We start from the raw sequence: 18,959 nt of genomic DNA on the forward strand, positions 1-18,959 counted from the left end.
AAATTTTTGACTTTTTTTGCCCGAAAAAAACGCCATACTATACTATGACGTTTTTTATGACATTTTGAGGTCGAAAAAATTTTTGACTTTTTCTGCCCGAAAAAAACGGCATACTATACTATGACGTTTTTTATGACATTTTGAGGTCGAAAAAATTTTTGACTTTTTTTGCCCGAAAAAAACGGCATACTATACTATGACGTTTTTTATGACATTTTGAGGCCGAAAAATTTTTTGACTTTTTCTGCCCGAAAAAAACGCCATACTATACTATGACGTTTTTTATGACATTTTGAGGTCGAAAAAAATTTTGACTTTTTTTGGCCGAAAAAAACGGCATACTATACTATGACGTTTTTTATGAAATTTTGAGGCCGAAAAAATTTTTGACTTTTTTTGCCCGAAAAAAACACCATACTATACTATGACGTTTTTTTATGACATTTTGAGGTCGAAAAAATTTTTGACTTTTTTTGCCCGAAAAAAATGGCATACTATACTATTACGTTTTTTATGACATTTTGAGGTCAAAAAAAATTTTGACTCTTGTTGTCCGATTTAGACGCCTTACTATACTATGACGTTTTTTATGACATTTTGGGGCAGAAAAAATTTTTGACTTTTTTTGCCCGAAAAAAACGCCATACTATACTATGACGTTTTTTATGACATTTTGAGGTCGAAAAAATTTTTGACTTTTTCTGCCCAAAAAAAACGCCATACTATACTATGACGTTTTTTATGACATTTTGAGGTCGAAAAATTTTTTGACTTTTTCTGCCCGAAAAAAACGGCATACTATACTATGACGTTTTTTATGACATTTTGAGGTCGAAAAAAATTTTGACTTTATTTGGCCGAAAAAAAGCCATACTATTCTATGACGTTTTTTATGACATTTTGAGGTCGAAAAAAATTTTGACTGTTTCTGCCCGAAAAAAAACGCCATACTATACTATGACGTTTTTTATGACATTTTGAGGTCGAAAAAAATTTTGACTTTTTTTGGCCGAAAAATACGTCATACTATACTATGACGTTTTTTATGACATTTTGAGGCCGAAAAAAATTTTGACTTTTTTTGCCCGAAAAAAACGCCATGCTATACTATGACGTTTTTTATGACATTTTGAGGTCGAAAAAAGTTTTGACTTTTTTTGCCCGAAAAAAACGGCATACTATACTATGACGTTTTTTATGACATTTTGAGGTCGAAAAAATTTTTGACTTTTTTTGCCCGAAAAAAACACCATACTATACTATGACGTTTTTTATGACATTTTGAGGTCGAAAAAAATTTTTGACTTTTTTTGCCCGAAAAAAACGCCATACTATACTATGACGTTTTTTATGACATTTTGAGGTCGAAAAATTTTTTGACTTTTTCTGCCCGAAAAAAACGGCATACTATACTATGACGTTTTTTATGACATTTTGAGGTCGAAAAAAATTTTGACTTTATTTGGCCGAAAAAAAGCCATACTATACTATGACGTTTTTTATGACATTTTGAGGTCGAAAAAAATTTTGACTGTTTCTGCCCGAAAAAAACGCCATACTATACTATGACGTTTTTTATGACATTTTGAGGTCGAAAAAAATTTTGACTTTTTTTGGCCGAAAAATACGTCATACTATACTATGACGTTTTTTATGACATTTTGAGGCCGAAAAAAATTTTGACTTTTTTTGCCCGAAAAAAACGCCATGCTATACTATGACGTTTTTTATGACATTTTGAGGTCGAAAAAAGTTTTGACTTTTTTTGCCCGAAAAAAACGGCATACTATACTATGACGTTTTTTATGACATTTTTGAGGTCAAAAAAATTTTTTCAGTCATATTGAGGTCAAAAAAAATTTTGACTTTTTTTTTCCGATTTTGACGCCTTACTATACTATGACGTATTTTATGACATTTTGAGGTCGAAAAAAATTTTGACTTTTTTTGCCCGAAAAAACGCCATACTATACTATGACGTTTTTTATGACATTTTGAGGTTGAAAAAAATTTTGACTTTTGTTGTCCGATTTTGACGCCTTACTATACTATGACGTTTTTTATGACAATTTGAGGCCGAAAAAATTTTTGACTTTTTTTGCCCGAAAAAAACGCCATACTATACTATGACGTTTTTTAAGACATTTTGGGGCCGAAAAAAATTTTGACTTTTTTTGCCCGAAAAAAACGGCATACTATACTATGACGTTTTTTATGACATTTTGAGGTCGAAAAAATTTTTGACTTTTTTTGCCCGAAAAAAACACCATACTATACTATGACGTTTTTTATGACATTTTGAGGTCGAAAAAAATTTTTGACTTTTTTTGCCCGAAAAAAACGCCATACTATACTATGACGTTTTTTATGACATTTTGAGGTCGAAAAAATTTTTGACTTTTTCTGCCCGAAAAAAACGCCATACTATACTATGACGTTTTTTATGACATTTTGAGGTCGAAAAAAATTTTGACTTTTTTTGGCCGAAAAAAACGCCATACTATACTATGACGTTTTTTATGACATTTTGAGGTTGAAAAAAATTTTGACTTTTGTTGTCCGATTTTGACGCCTTACTATACTATGACGTTTTTTAAGACATTTTGGGGCCGAAAAAAATTTTGACTTTTTTTGCCCGAAAAAAAACGCCATACTATACTATGACGTTTTTTATGACATTTTGAGGTCAAAAAAAATTTTTGACTTTTTTTGCCCGAAAAAAACGGCATACTATACTATGACGTTTTTTATGACATTTTGAGGTCGAAAAAATTTTTGACTTTTTCTGCCCGAAAAAAACGCCATACTATACTATTACGTTTTTTATGACATTTTGAGGTCGAAAAAAATTTTGACTTTTGTTGTCCGATTTTGACGCCTTACTATACTATGACGTTTTTTATGACATTTTGAGGCCGAAAAATTTTTTGACTTTTTTTGCCCGAAAAAAACGCCATACTATACTATGACGTTTTTTATGACATTTTGAGGTCAAAAAAAATTTTGACTTTTGTTGTCCGATTTTGACGCCTTACTATACTATGACGTTTTTTATGACAATTTGAGGCCGAAAATTTTTTTGACTTTTTTTGTCCGATCTTGACGCCATACTATACTATGACGTTTTTTATGACATTTTGAGGTCGAAAGAAATTTTTGACTTTTTTTGGCCGAAAAAAAACGCCATACTATACTATGACGTTTTTTATGACATTTTGAGGTTGAAAAAAATTTTGACTTTTGTTGTCCGATTTTGACGCCTTACTATACTATGACGTTTTTTATGACAATTTGAGGCCGAAAAAATTTTTGACTTTTTTTGCCCGAAAAAAACGCCATACTATACTATGACGTTTTTTAAGACATTTTGGGGCCGAAAAAAATTTTGACTTTTTTTGGCCGAAAAAAACGCCATACTATACTATGACGTTTTTTATGACATTTTGAGGTCGAAAAAAATTTTTGACTTTTTTTGCCCGAAAAAAACGCCATACTATACTATGACGTTTTTTATGACATTTTGAGGTCGAAAAAATTTTTGACTTTTTCTGCCCGAAAAAAACGCCATACTATACTATGACGTTTTTTATGACATTTTGAGGTCGAAAAAAATTTTGACTTTTTTTGGCCGAAAAAAACGCCATACTATACTATGACGTTTTTTATGACATTTTGAGGTCGAAAAAAATTGACTTTTTTTGGCCGAAAAAAACGCCATACTATACTATGACGTTTTTTATGACATTTTGAGGTCAAAAAAAATTTTGACTTTTGTTGTCCGATTTTGACGCCTTACTATACTATGACGTTTTTTATGACATTTTGAGGTCGAAAAAAATTGACTTTTTTTGGCCGAAAAAAACGCCATACTATACTATGACGTTTTTTATGACATTTTGAGGTCAAAAAAAATTTTGACTTTTGTTGTCCGATTTTGACGCCTTACTATACTATGACGTTTTTTATGACATTTTGAGGTCGAAAAAAATTGACTTTTTTTGGCCGAAAAAAACGCCATACTATACTATGACGTTTTTTATGACATTTTGAGGTCAAAAAAAATTTTGACTTTTGTTGTCCGATTTTGACGCCTTACTATACTATGACGTTTTTTATGACAATTTGAGGCCGAAAAATTTTTTGACTTTTTTTGCCCGAAAAAAACGCCATGCTATACTATGACGTTTTTTATGACATTTTGAGGTCAAAAAAAATTTTGACTTTTGTTGTCCGATTTTGACGCCTTACTATACTATGACGTTTTTTATGACAATTTGAGGCCGAAAAATTTTTTGACTTTTTTTGCCCGAAAAAAACGCCATACTATACTATGACGTTTTTTATGATATTTTGGGGCCGAAAAAAATTTTGACTTTTTTTGCCCGAAAAAAATGCCATGCTATATTATGACGTTTTTTATGACATTTTGAGGTCAAAAAAAATTTTGACTTTTGTTGTCCGATTTAGACGCCTTACTATACTATGACGTTTTTTATGACAATTTGAGGCCGAAAAATTTTTTGACTTTTTTTGCCCGAAAAAAACGCCATACTATACTATGACGTTTTTTATGATATTTTGGGGCCGAAAAAAATTTTGACTTTTTTTGCCCGAAAAAAATGCCATGCTATACTATGACGTTTTTTATGACATTTTGAGGTCAAAAAAAAATTTGACTTTTGTTGTCCGATTTAGACGCCTTACTATACTATGACGTTTTTTATGACAATTTGAGGCCGAAAAAATTTTTGACTTTTTTTGCCCGAAAAAAACGCCATACTATACTATGACGTTTTTTATGACATTTTGGGGCAGAAAAAATTTTTGACTTTTTTTGCCCGAAAAAAACGCCATACTATACTATGACGTTTTTTATGACATTTTGAGGTTGAAAATTTTTTTGACTTTTTCTGCCCGAAAAAAACGCCATACTATACTATGACGTTTTTTATGACATTTTGAGGTCGAAAAAATTTTTGACTTTTTCTGCCCGAAAAAAACGCCATACTATACTATGACGTTTTTTATGACATTTTGAGGCCGAAAAAAATTTTGACTTTTTTTGCCCGAAAAAAATGCCATGCTATACTATGACGTTTTTTATGACATTTTGAGGTCGAAAAAAGTTTTGACTTTTTTTGGCCGAAAAAAACGGCATACTATACTATGACGTTTTTTATGACATTTTTGAGGTCAAAAAAATTTTTTCAGTCATATTGAGGTCAAAAAAAATTTTGACTTTTTTTTCCCGATTTTGACGCCTTACTATACTAGGACGTATTTTATGACATTTTGAGGTCGAAAAAAATTTTGACTTTTTTTGCCCGAAAAAACGCCATACTATACTATGACGTTTTTTATGACATTTTGAGGTTGAAAAAAATTTTGACTTTCTCTGCCCGAAAAAAACGCCATACTATACTATGACGTTTTTTATGACATTTTGAGGTCGAAAAAAATTTTGACTTTTTTTGGCCGAAAACTACGTCATACTATACTATGACGTTTTTTATGACATTTTGAGGCCGAAAAAAATTTTGACTTTTTTTGCACGAAAAAAACGCCATGCTATACTATGACGTTTTTTATGACATTTTGAGGTCGAAAAAAGTTTTGACTTTTTTTGGCCAAAAAAAACGGCATACTATACTATGACGTTTTTTATGAAATTTTGAGGCCGAAAAAATTTTTGACTTTTTTTGCCCGAAAAAAACACCATACTATACTATGACGTTTTTTTATGACATTCTGAGGTCGAAAAAAGTTTTGACTTTTTTTGGCCAAAAAAAACGGCATACTATACTATGACGTTTTTTATGAAATTTTGAGGCCGAAAAAAATTTTGACTTTTTTTGCCCGAAAAAAACGCCATGCTATACTATGACGTTTTTTATGACATTTTGAGGTCGAAAAAAGTTTTGACTTTTTTTGGCCAAAAAAAACGGCATACTATACTATGACGTTTTTTATGAAATTTTGAGGCCGAAAAAATTTTTGACTTTTTTTGCCCGAAAAAAACACCATACTATACTATGACGTTTTTTTTATGACATTCTGAGGTCGAAAAAATTTTTGACTTTTTTTGCCCGAAAAAAATGGCATACTATACTATTACGTTTTTTATGACATTTTGAGGTCGAAAAAATTTTTGACTTTTTCTGCCCGAAAAAAACGCCATACTATACTATGACGTTTTTTATGAAATTTTGAGGCCGAAAAATTTTTCGACTTTTTTTGCCCGAAAAAAACGGCATACTATACTATGACGTTTTTTTATGACATTTTGAGGTCGAAAAAAATTTTGACTTTTTTTGCCCGAAAAAAACGGCATACTATACTATTACGTTTTTTATGACATTTTGAGGTCAAAAAAATTTTTTGACTTTTTTTGCCCGAAAAAAACGCCATGCTATACTATGACGTTTTTTATGACATTTTGAGGTCGAAAAAAATTTTGACTTTTGTTGTCCGATTTTGACGCCTTACTATACTATGACGTTTTTTATGACATTTTGAGGCCGAAAAATTTTTTGACTTTTTTTTCCCGAAAAAAACGCCATACTATACTATGACGTTTTTTATGACATTTTGAGGTCAAAAAAAATTTTGACTTTTGTTGTCCGATTTTGACGCCTTACTATACTATGACGTTTTTTATGACAATTTGAGGCCGAAAATTTTTTTGACTTTTTTTGCCCGAAAAAAACGCCATACTATACTATGACGTTTTTTATGATATTTTGGGGCCGAAAAAAATTTTGACTTTTTTTGGCCGAAAAAAAAGCCATACTATACTATGACGTTTTTTATGACATTTTGAGGTCGAAAAAATTTTTGACTTTTTTTGCCCGAAAAAAACGCCATACTATACTATGACGTTTTTTATGACATTTTGAGGTCGAAAAAATTTTTGACTTTTTCTGCCCGAAAAAAACGCCATACTATACTATGACGTTTTTTATGACATTTTGAGGTCGAAAAAAATTTTGACTTTTTTTGGCCGAAACAAACGCCATATTATACTATGATGTTTTTTATGACATTTTGAGGTCGAAAAAAATTTTGACTTTCTCTGCCCGAAAAAAACGCCATACTATACTATGACGTTTTTTATGACATTTTGAGGTCGAAAAAAATTTTGACTTTTTTTGGCCGAAAACTACGTCATACTATACTATGACGTTTTTTATGACATTTTGAGGCCGAAAAAAATTTGACTTTTTTTGCCCGAAAAAAATGGCATACTATACTATTACGTTTTTTATGACATTTTGAGGTCAAAAAATTTTTTTGACTTTTTTTGCCCGAAAAAAACGCCATGCTATACTATGACGTTTTTTATGACATTTTGAGGTCGAAAAAAATTTTGACTTTTGTTGTCCGATTTTGACGCCTTATTATACTGTGACGTTTTTTATGACATTTTGAGGCCGAAAAATTTTTTGACTTTTTTTGCCCGAAAAAAACGCCATACTATACTATGACGTTTTTTATGACATTTTGAGGTCGAAAAAATTTTTGACTTTTTTTGCCCGAAGAAAATGGCATACTATACTATGACGTTTTTTATGACATTTTGAGGTCGAAAAAAATTTTGACTTTTTCTGCCCGAAAAAAACGCCATACTATACTATGACGTTTTTTATGACATTTTGAGGTTGAAAAATTTTTTGACTTTTTTTGCCCGAAAAAAACGCCATGCTATACTATGACGTTTTTTATGACATTTTGAGGTCAAAAAATTTTTTTGACTTTTTTTGCCCGAAAAAAACGCCATGCTATACTATGACGTTTTTTATGACATTTTGAGGTCAAAAAAAATTTTTGACTTTTTTTGCCCGAAAAAAACGCCATACTATACTATGACGTTTTTTATGACATTCTGAGGTCGAAAAAAATTTTGACTTTTTTTGGCCGAAAACTACGTCATACTATACTATGACGTTTTTTATGACATTTTGAGGCCGAAAAAAATTTTGACTTTTTTTGCCCGAAAAAAAACGCCATGCTATACTATGACGTTTTTTATGACATTTTGAGGTCGAAAAAAGTTTTGACTTTTTTTGGCCGAAAAAAACGGCATACTATACTATGACGTTTTTTTATGACATTTTGAGGTCGAAAACATTTTTTGACTTTTTTTGCCCGAAAAAAACGCCATGCTATACTATGACGTTTTTTATGACATTTTGAGGTCAAAAAAAATTTTGACTTTTGTTGTCCGATTTTGACGCCTTACTATACTATGACGTTTTTTATGACAATTTGAGGTCGAAAAATTTTTTGACTTTTTTTGCCCGAAAAAAACGCCATACTATACTATGACGTTTTTTATGATATTTTGGGGCCGAAAAAAATTTTGACTTTTTTTGCCCGAAAAAAATGCCATGCTATACTATGACGTTTTTTATGACATTTTGAGGTCAAAAAAAATTTTGACTTTTGTTGTCCGATTTAGACGCCTTACTATACTATGACGTTTTTTATGACAATTTGAGGCCGAAAAATTTTTTGACTTTTTTTGCCCGAAAAAAACGCCATACTATACTATGACGTTTTTTATGACATTTTGGGGCAGAAAAAATTTTTGACTTTTTTTGCCCGAAAAAAACGCCATACTATACTATGACGTTTTTTATGACATTTTGAGGTTGAAAATTTTTTTGACTTTTTCTGCCCGAAAAAAACGCCATACTATACTATGACGTTTTTTATGACATTTTGAGGTCGAAAAAAATTGTGACTTTTTTTGGCCGAAAAAAACGCCATACTATACTATGACGTTTTTTATGACATTTTGAGGTCGAAAAAATTTTTGACTTTTTCTGCCCGAAAAAAACGCCATACTATACTATGACGTTTTTTATGACATTTTGAGGCCGAAAAAAATTTTGACTTTTTTTGCCCGAAAAAAATGCCATGCTATACTATGACGTTTTTTATGACATTTTGAGGTCGAAAAAAGTTTTGACTTTTTTTGGCCGAAAAAAACGGCATACTATACTATGACGTTTTTTATGACATTTTTGAGGTCAAAAAAATTTTTTCAGTCATATTGAGGTCAAAAAAAATTTTGCCTTTTTTTTATCGATTTTGACGCCTTACTATACTAGGACGTATTTTATGACATTTTGAGGTCGAAAAAAATTTTGACTTTTTTTGCCCGAAAAAACGCCATACTATACTATGACGTTTTTTATGACATTTTGAGGTTGAAAAAAATTTTGACTTTCTCTGCCCGAAAAAAACGCCATACTATACTATGACGTTTTTTATGACATTTTGAGGTCGAAAAAAATTTTGACTTTTTTTGGCCGAAAACTACGTCATACTATACTATGACGTTTTTTATGACATTTTGAGGCCGAAAAAAATTTTGACTTTTTTTGCACGAAAAAAACGCCATGCTATACTATGACGTTTTTTATGACATTTTGAGGTCGAAAAAAGTTTTGACTTTTTTTGGCCAAAAAAAACGGCATACTATACTATGACGTTTTTTATGAAATTTTGAGGCCGAAAAAATTTTTGACTTTTTTTGCCCGAAAAAAACACCATACTATACTATGACGTTTTTTTATGACATTCTGAGGTCGAAAAAAGTTTTGACTTTTTTTGGCCAAAAAAAACGGCATACTATACTATGACGTTTTTTATGAAATTTTGAGGCCGAAAAAATTTTTGACTTTTTTTGCCCGAAAAAAACACCATACTATACTATGACGTTTTTTTATGACATTCTGAGGTCGAAAAATTTTTTGACTTTTTTTGCCCGAAAAAAATGGCATACTATACTATTACGTTTTTTATGACATTTTGAGGTCAAAAAATTTTTTTGACTTTTTTTGCCCGAAAAAAACGCCATGCTATACTATGACGTTTTTTATGACATTTTGAGGTCAAAAAAAATTTTGACTTTTGTTGTCCGATTTTGACGCCTTACTATACTATGACGTTTTTTATGACAATTTGAGGCCGAAAAAATTTTTGACTTTTTTTGCCCGAAAAAAACGCCATACTATACTATGACGTTTTTTATGATATTTTGGGGCCGAAAAAAATTTTGACTTTTTTTGCCCGAAAAAAATGCCATGCTATACTATGACGTTTTTTATGACATTTTGAGGTCAAAAAAAATTTTGACTTTTGTTGTCCGATTTAGACGCCTTACTATACTATGACGTTTTTTATGACATTTTGAGGCCGAAAAATTTTTTGACTTTTTCTGCCCGAAAAAAACGCCATACTATACTATGACGTTTTTTATGACATTTTGAGGCCGAAAAATTTTTTGACTTTTTTTGTCCGAAAAAAACGCTATACTATACTATGACGTTTTTTATGACATTTTGAGGTTGAAAAAATTTTTGACTTTTTTTGCCCGAAAAAAACGCCATGCTATACTATGACGTTTTTTATGACATTTTGAGGTCGAAAAAAATTTTGACTTTTTTTGCCCGAAAAAAACGCCATGCTATACTATGACGTTTTTTATGACATTTTGAGGTCGAAAAAAGTTTTGACTTTTTTTGGCCGAAAAAAACGGCATACTATACTATGACGTTTTTTTATGACATTTTGAGGTCGAAAAAATTTTTGACTTTTTTTGCCCGAAAAAAATGGCATACTATACTATTACGTTTTTTATGACATTTTGAGGTCAAAAAATTTTTTTGACTTTTTTTGCCCGAAAAAAACGCCATGCTATACTATGACGTTTTTTATGACATTTTGAGGTCAAAAAAAATTTTGACTTTTGTTGTCCGATTTTGACGCCTTACTATACTATGATGTTTTTTATGACAATTTGAGGCCGAAAATTTTTTTGACTTTTTTTGCCCGAAAAAAACGCCATACTATACTATGACGTTTTTTATGATATTTTGGGGCCGAAAAAAATTTTGACTTTTTTTGCCCGCAAAAAAACGCCATACTATACTATGACGTTTTTTATGACATTTTGAGGCCGAAAAATTTTTTGACTTTTTTTGTCCGAAAAAAACGCTATACTATACTATGACGTTTTTTATGACATTTTGAGGTTGAAAAAATTTTTGACTTTTTTTGCCCGAAAAAAACGCCATGCTATACTATGACGTTTTTTATGACATTTTGAGGTCAAAAAATTTTTTTGACTTTTTTTGCCCGAAAAAAACGCCATGCTATACTATGACGTTTTTTATGACATTTTGAGGTCAAAAAAAATTTTTGACTTTTTTTGCCCGAAAAAAACGCCATACTATACTATGACGTATTTTATGACATTCTGAGGTCGAAAAAAATTTTGACTTTTTTTGGCCGAAAACTACGTCATACTATACTATGACGTTTTTTATGACATTTTGAGGCCGAAAAAAATTTTGACTTTTTTTGCCCGAAAAAAACGCCATGCTATACTATGACGTTTTTTATGACATTTTGAGGTCGAAAAAAGTTTTGACTTTTTTTGGCCGAAAAAAACGGCATACTATACTATGACGTTTTTTTATGACATTTTGAGGTCGAAAAAATTTTTGACTTTTTTTGCCCGAAAAAAATGGCATACTATACTATTACGTTTTTTATGACATTTTGAGGTCAAAAAAATTTTTTGACTTTTTTTGCCCGAAAAAAACGCCATGCTATACTATGACGTTTTTTATGACATTTTGAGGTCAAAAAAAATTTTGACTTTTGTTGTCCGATTTTGACGCCTTACTATACTATGACGTTTTTTATGACAATTTGAGGCCGAAAAATTTTTTGACTTTTTTTGCCCGAAAAAAACGCCATACTATACTATGACGTTTTTTATGACATTTTGGGGCAGAAAAAATTTTTGACTTTTTTTGCCCGAAAAAAACGCCATACTATACTATGACGTTTTTTATGACATTTTGAGGTTGAAAAATTTTTTGACTTTTTCTGCCCGAAAAAAACGCCATACTATACTATGACGTTTTTTATGACATTTTGAGGTCGAAAAAAATTGTGACTTTTTTTGGCCGAAAAAAACGCCATACTATACTATGACGTTTTTTATGACATTTTGAGGCCGAAAAAAATTTTGACTTTTTTTGCCCGAAAAAAATGCCATGCTATACTATGACGTTTTTTATGACATTTTGAGGTCGAAAAAAGTTTTGACTTTTTTTGGCCGAAAAAAACGGCATACTATACTATGACGTTTTTTATGACATTTTTGAGGTCAAAAAAATTTTGACTTTTTTTGCCCGAAAAAACGCCATACTATACTATGACGTTTTTTATGACATTTTGAGGTTGAAAAAAATTTTGACTTTTGTTGTCCGATTTTGACGCCTTACTATACTATGACGTTTTTTATGACAATTTGAGGCCGAAAAAAATTTTGACTTTTTTTGCCCGAAAAAAACGCCATACTATACTATGACGTTTTTTATGACATTTTGGGGCCGAAAAAAATTTTGACTTTTTTTGCCCGAAAAAAACGCCATACTATACTATGACGTTTTTTATGACATTTTGAGGTCGAAAAAATTTTTGACTTTTTCTGCCCGAAAAAAACGCCATACTATACTATGACGTTTTTTATGACATTTTGAGGTCGAAAAAAATTTTGACTTTTTTTGCCCAAAAAAAACGGCATACTATACTATGACATTTTTATGACATTTTGAGGTCAAAAAATTTTTTGACTTTTTTTGGCCGAAAAAAACGCCATACTATACTATGACGTTTTTTTATGACATTTTGAGGCCGAAAAAAATTTTGACTTTTTTTGCCCCAAAAAAATGCCATACTATACTGTGACGTTTTTTATGACATTTTGAGGTCGACAAAAATTTTGACTTTTTTTGCCCGAAAAAAACGGCATACTATACTATGACATTTTTTATGACATTTTGAGGTCAAAAAATTTTTTGACTTTTTTTGTCCGATTTTGACGCCTTACTATACTATGTGTTTTTTATGACGTTTTGAGGTCAAAAAAATTTTTGACTTTTTTTGCCCGAAAAAAACGCCATACTATACTATGACGTTTTTTATGACATTTTGAGGTCGAAAAATTTTTTGACTTTTTTTGTCCGATCTTGACGCCATACTATACTATGACGTTTTTTATGACATTTTGAGGTTGAAAAAAATTTTGACTTTTTTTGGCCGAAAAAAACGCCATACTATACTATGACGTTTTTTATGACGTTTTGAGGTCGAAAAACATTTTGACTTTTTTTGCCCGAAAAAAACGCCATACTATACTATGACGTTTTTTATGACATTGTGAGGTCGAAAAAATTTTTGACTTTTTTTGTCCGATTTTGACGCCTTACTATACTATGATGTTTTTTATGACATTTTGATGTCGAAAAAATGTTTGACTTTTTTTGCCCGAAAAATACGGCATACTATACTATGATGTTTTTTATGACATTTTGAGGTCAAAAAAAATTTTGAGTTTTTCGGCCCATTTTGACGCCTTACTATACTATGACCATTTTTATGACATTTTGAGGCCTAAAGTATGACTTTTTTGGCTGTTTGACTGTTGATTTTTTTAGGACAGAGCTGATTCACAGAGCAATTCTATTAATTTACTGGTTGATCTTGAATCTGACCTTGATGCGTGGACACAACCTCACACCCAATTAATGCGACTGCACGTACATGCAGCCAAAATGAAACCTCTCCACAGGGCAGATGGCCTTATTCTCCGTGATGAGGTGAGGACCTTAGTGATGAGCTTCTCATGTGTTTTACAGGAGCCAGCTGAGGTAGTTTGGATTCTTGGCAAGGATCTAAACCTCAACACCTAACCTCCTGACAGGTGTGCTGAGCATTACTGACTGCAAGGATACCTCCAGGCAGAATTTTCTGAAGAGACAACATCTCCCAACTGGCTCTGAAATGGGGGGATTCCCAGGAGCAACAGGAGGCGGATACACCTCCAAAATCGATGGATAGATGAAGGAGGGATTATTCAATGATGTCAAAGGGAAAGCTTATAAGTGATCCTAAAGGTAGTGTTCATGGGTTCAGCGGTCTGCATTCAGGGGTGTAGCTAGTTAACATAAGGTCTGATTTCTGTGCTCATATTTTGGATGAAGAGTTGACTCAAGTCTACACCGGATTTCAGAGCAAACACTTCTAGACAAGTTGAGCAGTGGGAGATTACAACAACATCTGCTCAGTTTTTTTTCAGCTGTGCTGTACTGTTGCGCCAAATGAGATTTCTCTTGAAGTGGCAATATTGTGTAACAGTGGACAAATGAGACTAGAAGTCAAATTCTTGCACCGAGGAAAATCACAAGGAAAAAGGGTCAAGCCAGGAATGCAAAGATGTTAGGGTGTTTTATGTAGTAACTACTAATTTATCTGGGCTGTCATTTGAAAAATGTATTGTATCAGGGGCACACATTTCACATACAGTAATTTATTTAGTCAATTTTTAGTCATACTGCATGAATAATTGTTAATCATTTAAGTAAATTCCACTACAGTGCATCAGTACTTGTCCTGACTCCAGGCTTGAAGGATTGGGACAGGTTAGGACAAGTTTTCACCCACATTCAAAACCTCTTAGGCATCATATAGATAACACAGTGTACTGGGGCTCTATATTCTACGGTTAAACGATACACTTTAATGTTATAGACTTCAGGAAGAGTTAACAAAAAGTTTCCAATAAAATCGGGTCAGAAAACGTAGTAAGTAATAATTATGAATTAAAAATGCAAATACATCAGAGATACTTTTAATAAAATTGGAGACTATACAACAATTTTGTACTGCAGTTTCTATTCATATCTGTCAAAATACATTATCTATTGTATATGTACTACTATGTACATGACAGTAACTACCTAATTACACAGATAAGCCATATTGGTCTGCTCTGTAATTAAACTTCAGTATTTAGTTCATGTCAGAGATGAAAAGAGGCAATCACAGCAGATCCATACTGACTCTCCACAGACATAATACAAAACACTACAGGACACTAAGCAAAGTATACCATCACAAGAGAGACGTGACACAGGTTAGTTTTCATAACGCAAAGGAGCTATCACTCATCTCAATAGCTAATTTTGATGCGAGCCTATTGTGTGCACTGGCTAAATTATTTAAGGGAAAATAAATGAACGCCTTGTAACAGGATTCAGATAAGGACAGGAAATTCCCTAACATTGATGGCTGGTGAAACAGTGTACTTACTGTGAGCAATATTATGTTCATAATATTGGCTCATAAAGATACATCTGTCTTGTAAAAGCTTTAACGATTTCCATCAGCACCACAACTTCAAAGTTCATTACCTGGACAGCAGCTCTGGGTTTTATCTGCTGATTAAAATCTCTGATTAGACTTCAGTATTTCTGTTTCTGTTTCTGGTGCTCCTGAAAAACAAATGGTGACTGTCCAGGGCTACAAATGAGATCCCTTTTTGTTTTAGGCCCAATTTTCCCCTACAGACTTCTTTATTTTAGAATAATTACCTGAAAACCCAGCCTCATTCTGTTACAGACTGAACACCGAGTACACAGTCACCCCCACTGTGATTGCAATTTTAAAAAATGCAGCTGGAGTAGGTCTGTCATTGTCAAAGAACATTCAGACACCACCACACATCTGACGTTAACAAGACAAGAGCACCGGACAAAACAGGCTCCGAGCAGCTAGAAACCAACACCTAACACAAATCACAGCTGACAGGACAGAGACACAGATGAAGGCTAAACACAACACAATAATAAGCTTGTGCCTTACCTGAAATGATTCATAGCAACAAGTGAAGTGTTTGTGCTTTAAACACTAGAGAGTGTGGACATGATCAGCAGCTCACTTGTGTTTTCTCAGGATTTTTCTCTTCACTATCTATAAGTGGAAACATATTCTAAGAGGCCATCAACCCAAGAAGATGTAATTTACTGTAAACTACAGAGAGAGCAGTTTCTTCTTGGACAGAGAAACTATTCACAAAGCTTAAAGTGTGGGATATAAAATCCACGGGGGAAAAACTGGTTTAAACCCATCTGCCTCTTTCAAAGACCTGGGTATTTTTTCATGAAAATCACAAACAATAACTGCTTCAGAGGTCTGCACATGTTCAGGCTATATTAAAGAGATCTGATGACTTAAAGGAACATAAAGTGTAGAGCTGACTGTAGCAAAAGGAATAGCCCTATCTATGTAGGCAGTTAAGATAAAGATAAAAAAGAAGGCTTGCAATTCCCGAGTTACTAGAATAGTAATCTAAATTAAACTACAATCCACCAAACTGTAAAAACTCAGCTTTAGGATATGAAATCTCCAAAAGTTTCCAACAAACAAAGTACTGTGTCAAAAAATCACACACTATCAATGCCAAAATCAGTGTTTGGCTTATTAGACTAGCTTCTTAGTTTTGTAACATAGTCTTATTTACATAGACCTCATACAGACAGGATTACCACAAGTCGTACCTGAGTAATTAATTTTACAAAAGTAGTCAAACTGGTCTCAAAGGTCAAGTAACAAAAGTACCAATCTACCAGATATTTCCATTTTTCTATTGCACTGTTCTGAAAGGTCTAGTTATCAAATGCAAAACATTTGATTGTAATCAAAAACAAGCGCAAAAGCCTGATCCTCAGATTTGAGCAGTCACATTTGGAACCAGCCAAAAAATTTTTTTTTAGCTAGCTTCATTACTTAAAAGAATAATCAGCGATCCCAACAGTTGACAATTAATTCTGTGTCAATAAACTAATTGATTAATCGATCGCCTACAGCCTCATTTATATACATAAATATAACCTTTGGTGGTCTCCACATTTCAAATCATGAAATTAAAACTTTGTTTTTGTTTGCTGCTAATAAGGAAGTAAATAAAGCAATGTTTTCTGTGTTTATTACACCAACAAATAAAATATTTAATGTGCTGAACCTACAGCCCCTGTGCTATGTGCTGAACTTGACCCTTGAAGCACTTCCCCTCTCCCTGCCCTCTGTAACCAATGGCAACAGCCAGCGAAAACAAACTCTTGTCTAAATTAAGTATAATACAGAGTGATTGAGTGTTTTCTTCCTCTGTAGGTAATGTTTCAACACTTTCTGAAGGCTAACATCAACAGGCCGAGCAAACATCATTAGTGTTGCGGCAACGTGGGAAACACGGCAGTCCAATCGGATAAACAGAAACTTCCTAAAGAGAATCCTAAAAGCCGAATGGCCGTTTTTGAAATAGAGATATTAATAAAATAGCAATAAGGTTACATAACGAGTGAAATCAACTCCAAAAATAGTCATGTCCTAACTTTAATACTGGACTTGCAGTCTCGTATCGCCATACCTTTACAAGCCACGTTTGGAAAGGTGTCAGTAATATTTAGGTACAACAATTTCTTTTTACAGTATTAACTTTACCCACCGCAAGCTTGAAAAATATTCTCATGATTGCCATATAAACCTTGCAGCATTTGAGAAGCTAACGCTGTTGCTAGCTGTAGCGAAATAATCATTATTTGGGTTAGGAAAGCGACAGCCAGGCAGAACCACGGAGCTCCACTCATAATTTGGACCGTTTTGGACTAGCTTGACATCGTGCCCCCTCAGACACCAACTGAAATCTACATCTGTGATACAATATTAATAATGATAAAAAATAAGAATAAATCATATATGATACCGGCGACATTGGGTAGCGACACCAAAGCATCCCCACATGTACTTGAGTCTATACGACGGTAAACATGGTCAGCGCACTTCCAGCAAATAGAAGCCGTATCGACATATACACAACACTTCAACATTTCTACTAATTCAATCAGTGTTCACCTGTTTAAGGGAAACGTCCGCTCCGATTGCCTCTCTGTTGTTGCGATTCTTCGCAGTGTGAGTGCGGAAACTGTACGTTACCAGCAATTGCTGGTGATGGTGTGGCCACTGATATAGACTGGCCCACTATGCCGCTGATGCTTTCACGTACTGTCGGATATTACAGGTTTACCATGTAAACAAGCTAGGGCTGGCTCAAGTAGGCTTAGGTTATCAAAAGAGTTTTGCACAAAAGTTGTTTCAGACTCAGTGGGCTGTTGATACACTCGAAGGATAATCCTGGTGATAGTCAGTCAGTTTTCAACAAATCCCACGAAAAGACCCAAATTCAACAATAAATTGATCCAATGTCATAAAGCTCTTTACGAGAGGCACATGAAAGCGCCATGTCTTTGAGTGTCGACAGCGGCGCTGTTTCGCTGACCTGCTCACACATCCGCGGTGACACTCAGCAGACACAGCAAACAGAGGACAGATGACTGCCTTTACTGCTCACATGTGCACTGTGCATAAACTGAGACACGAGGTCTGTCCTGCATCTGAAATATTTTACAACAGTCAGGAAATCAGGCGAATTAACCGGTGTCTGTCATGCAAACCATGCAGATGCCAAGACCAGACAAATGTCTCTCTGCGCCATCTGTCGTGCGGTGTGGGAAACAGGTGACCCATGAATATGGAAAGTGAGTTAAAGGCTTGGAATTATAGAAATAAAAGTTCTCATAGCAAGTAAAAAAAATGTCTTTCTAGTAGTGTCTCAAGAGACTGTCTCATAATCAGTCAACGATGTCTGAATTTAGCAGCTGTTGCTTCAGAGATCTGGTATTGTGCATGTATGCTGGCTCACCGTAACACTGTCATTGCTTACAGTGACCTCAAAAGAACAGTCATCGTTAATGTTAACACCCGTGCTTTTCCTACCATGATAAGTAAAAATGCTGTGGAAAAAAAGGACTTTTATGCGAGGTCACTCATTGTTACTAAAAATGTAGAAAATCAGGCAAGTCAGAGACACAGAGGATTTTACCTTAACAAATAATGTGAAGTGATTAGTGGTTGAAGTGAGCTTAACATGTCAAAACCACAGTAAATCTCTGTTTAAGAGACAAAAATTTGAGAAAGAGAAATTTTGACTTTGATCAAAAGTCCAAATCAGGAGATAAATAGAGAGGAGAAATTGTCTG

General features: G+C 33.1%; 1 protein-coding gene across 1 annotated transcript in view; it reads right to left on the reverse strand.

Annotated features, from left to right (window-relative positions):
• The window catches only part of dnajb6b (DnaJ heat shock protein family (Hsp40) member B6b), a 56,449-nt gene extending 38,550 nt beyond the window's left edge, over positions 1-17,899 (reverse strand). Inside the window, exon 1 of the mRNA XM_041065908.1 lies at positions 17,776-17,899. The gene's annotated coding sequence lies outside the window, so the exon portion shown is untranslated. The remainder of the gene's footprint in view (positions 1-17,775) is intronic.
• Between the last annotated feature and the right edge of the window lie 1,060 nt (positions 17,900-18,959).

Source organism: Toxotes jaculatrix, chromosome 20 (assembly GCF_017976425.1).
Source record: "Toxotes jaculatrix isolate fToxJac2 chromosome 20, fToxJac2.pri, whole genome shotgun sequence".
NCBI lineage: Eukaryota > Metazoa > Chordata > Actinopteri > Toxotidae > Toxotes > Toxotes jaculatrix.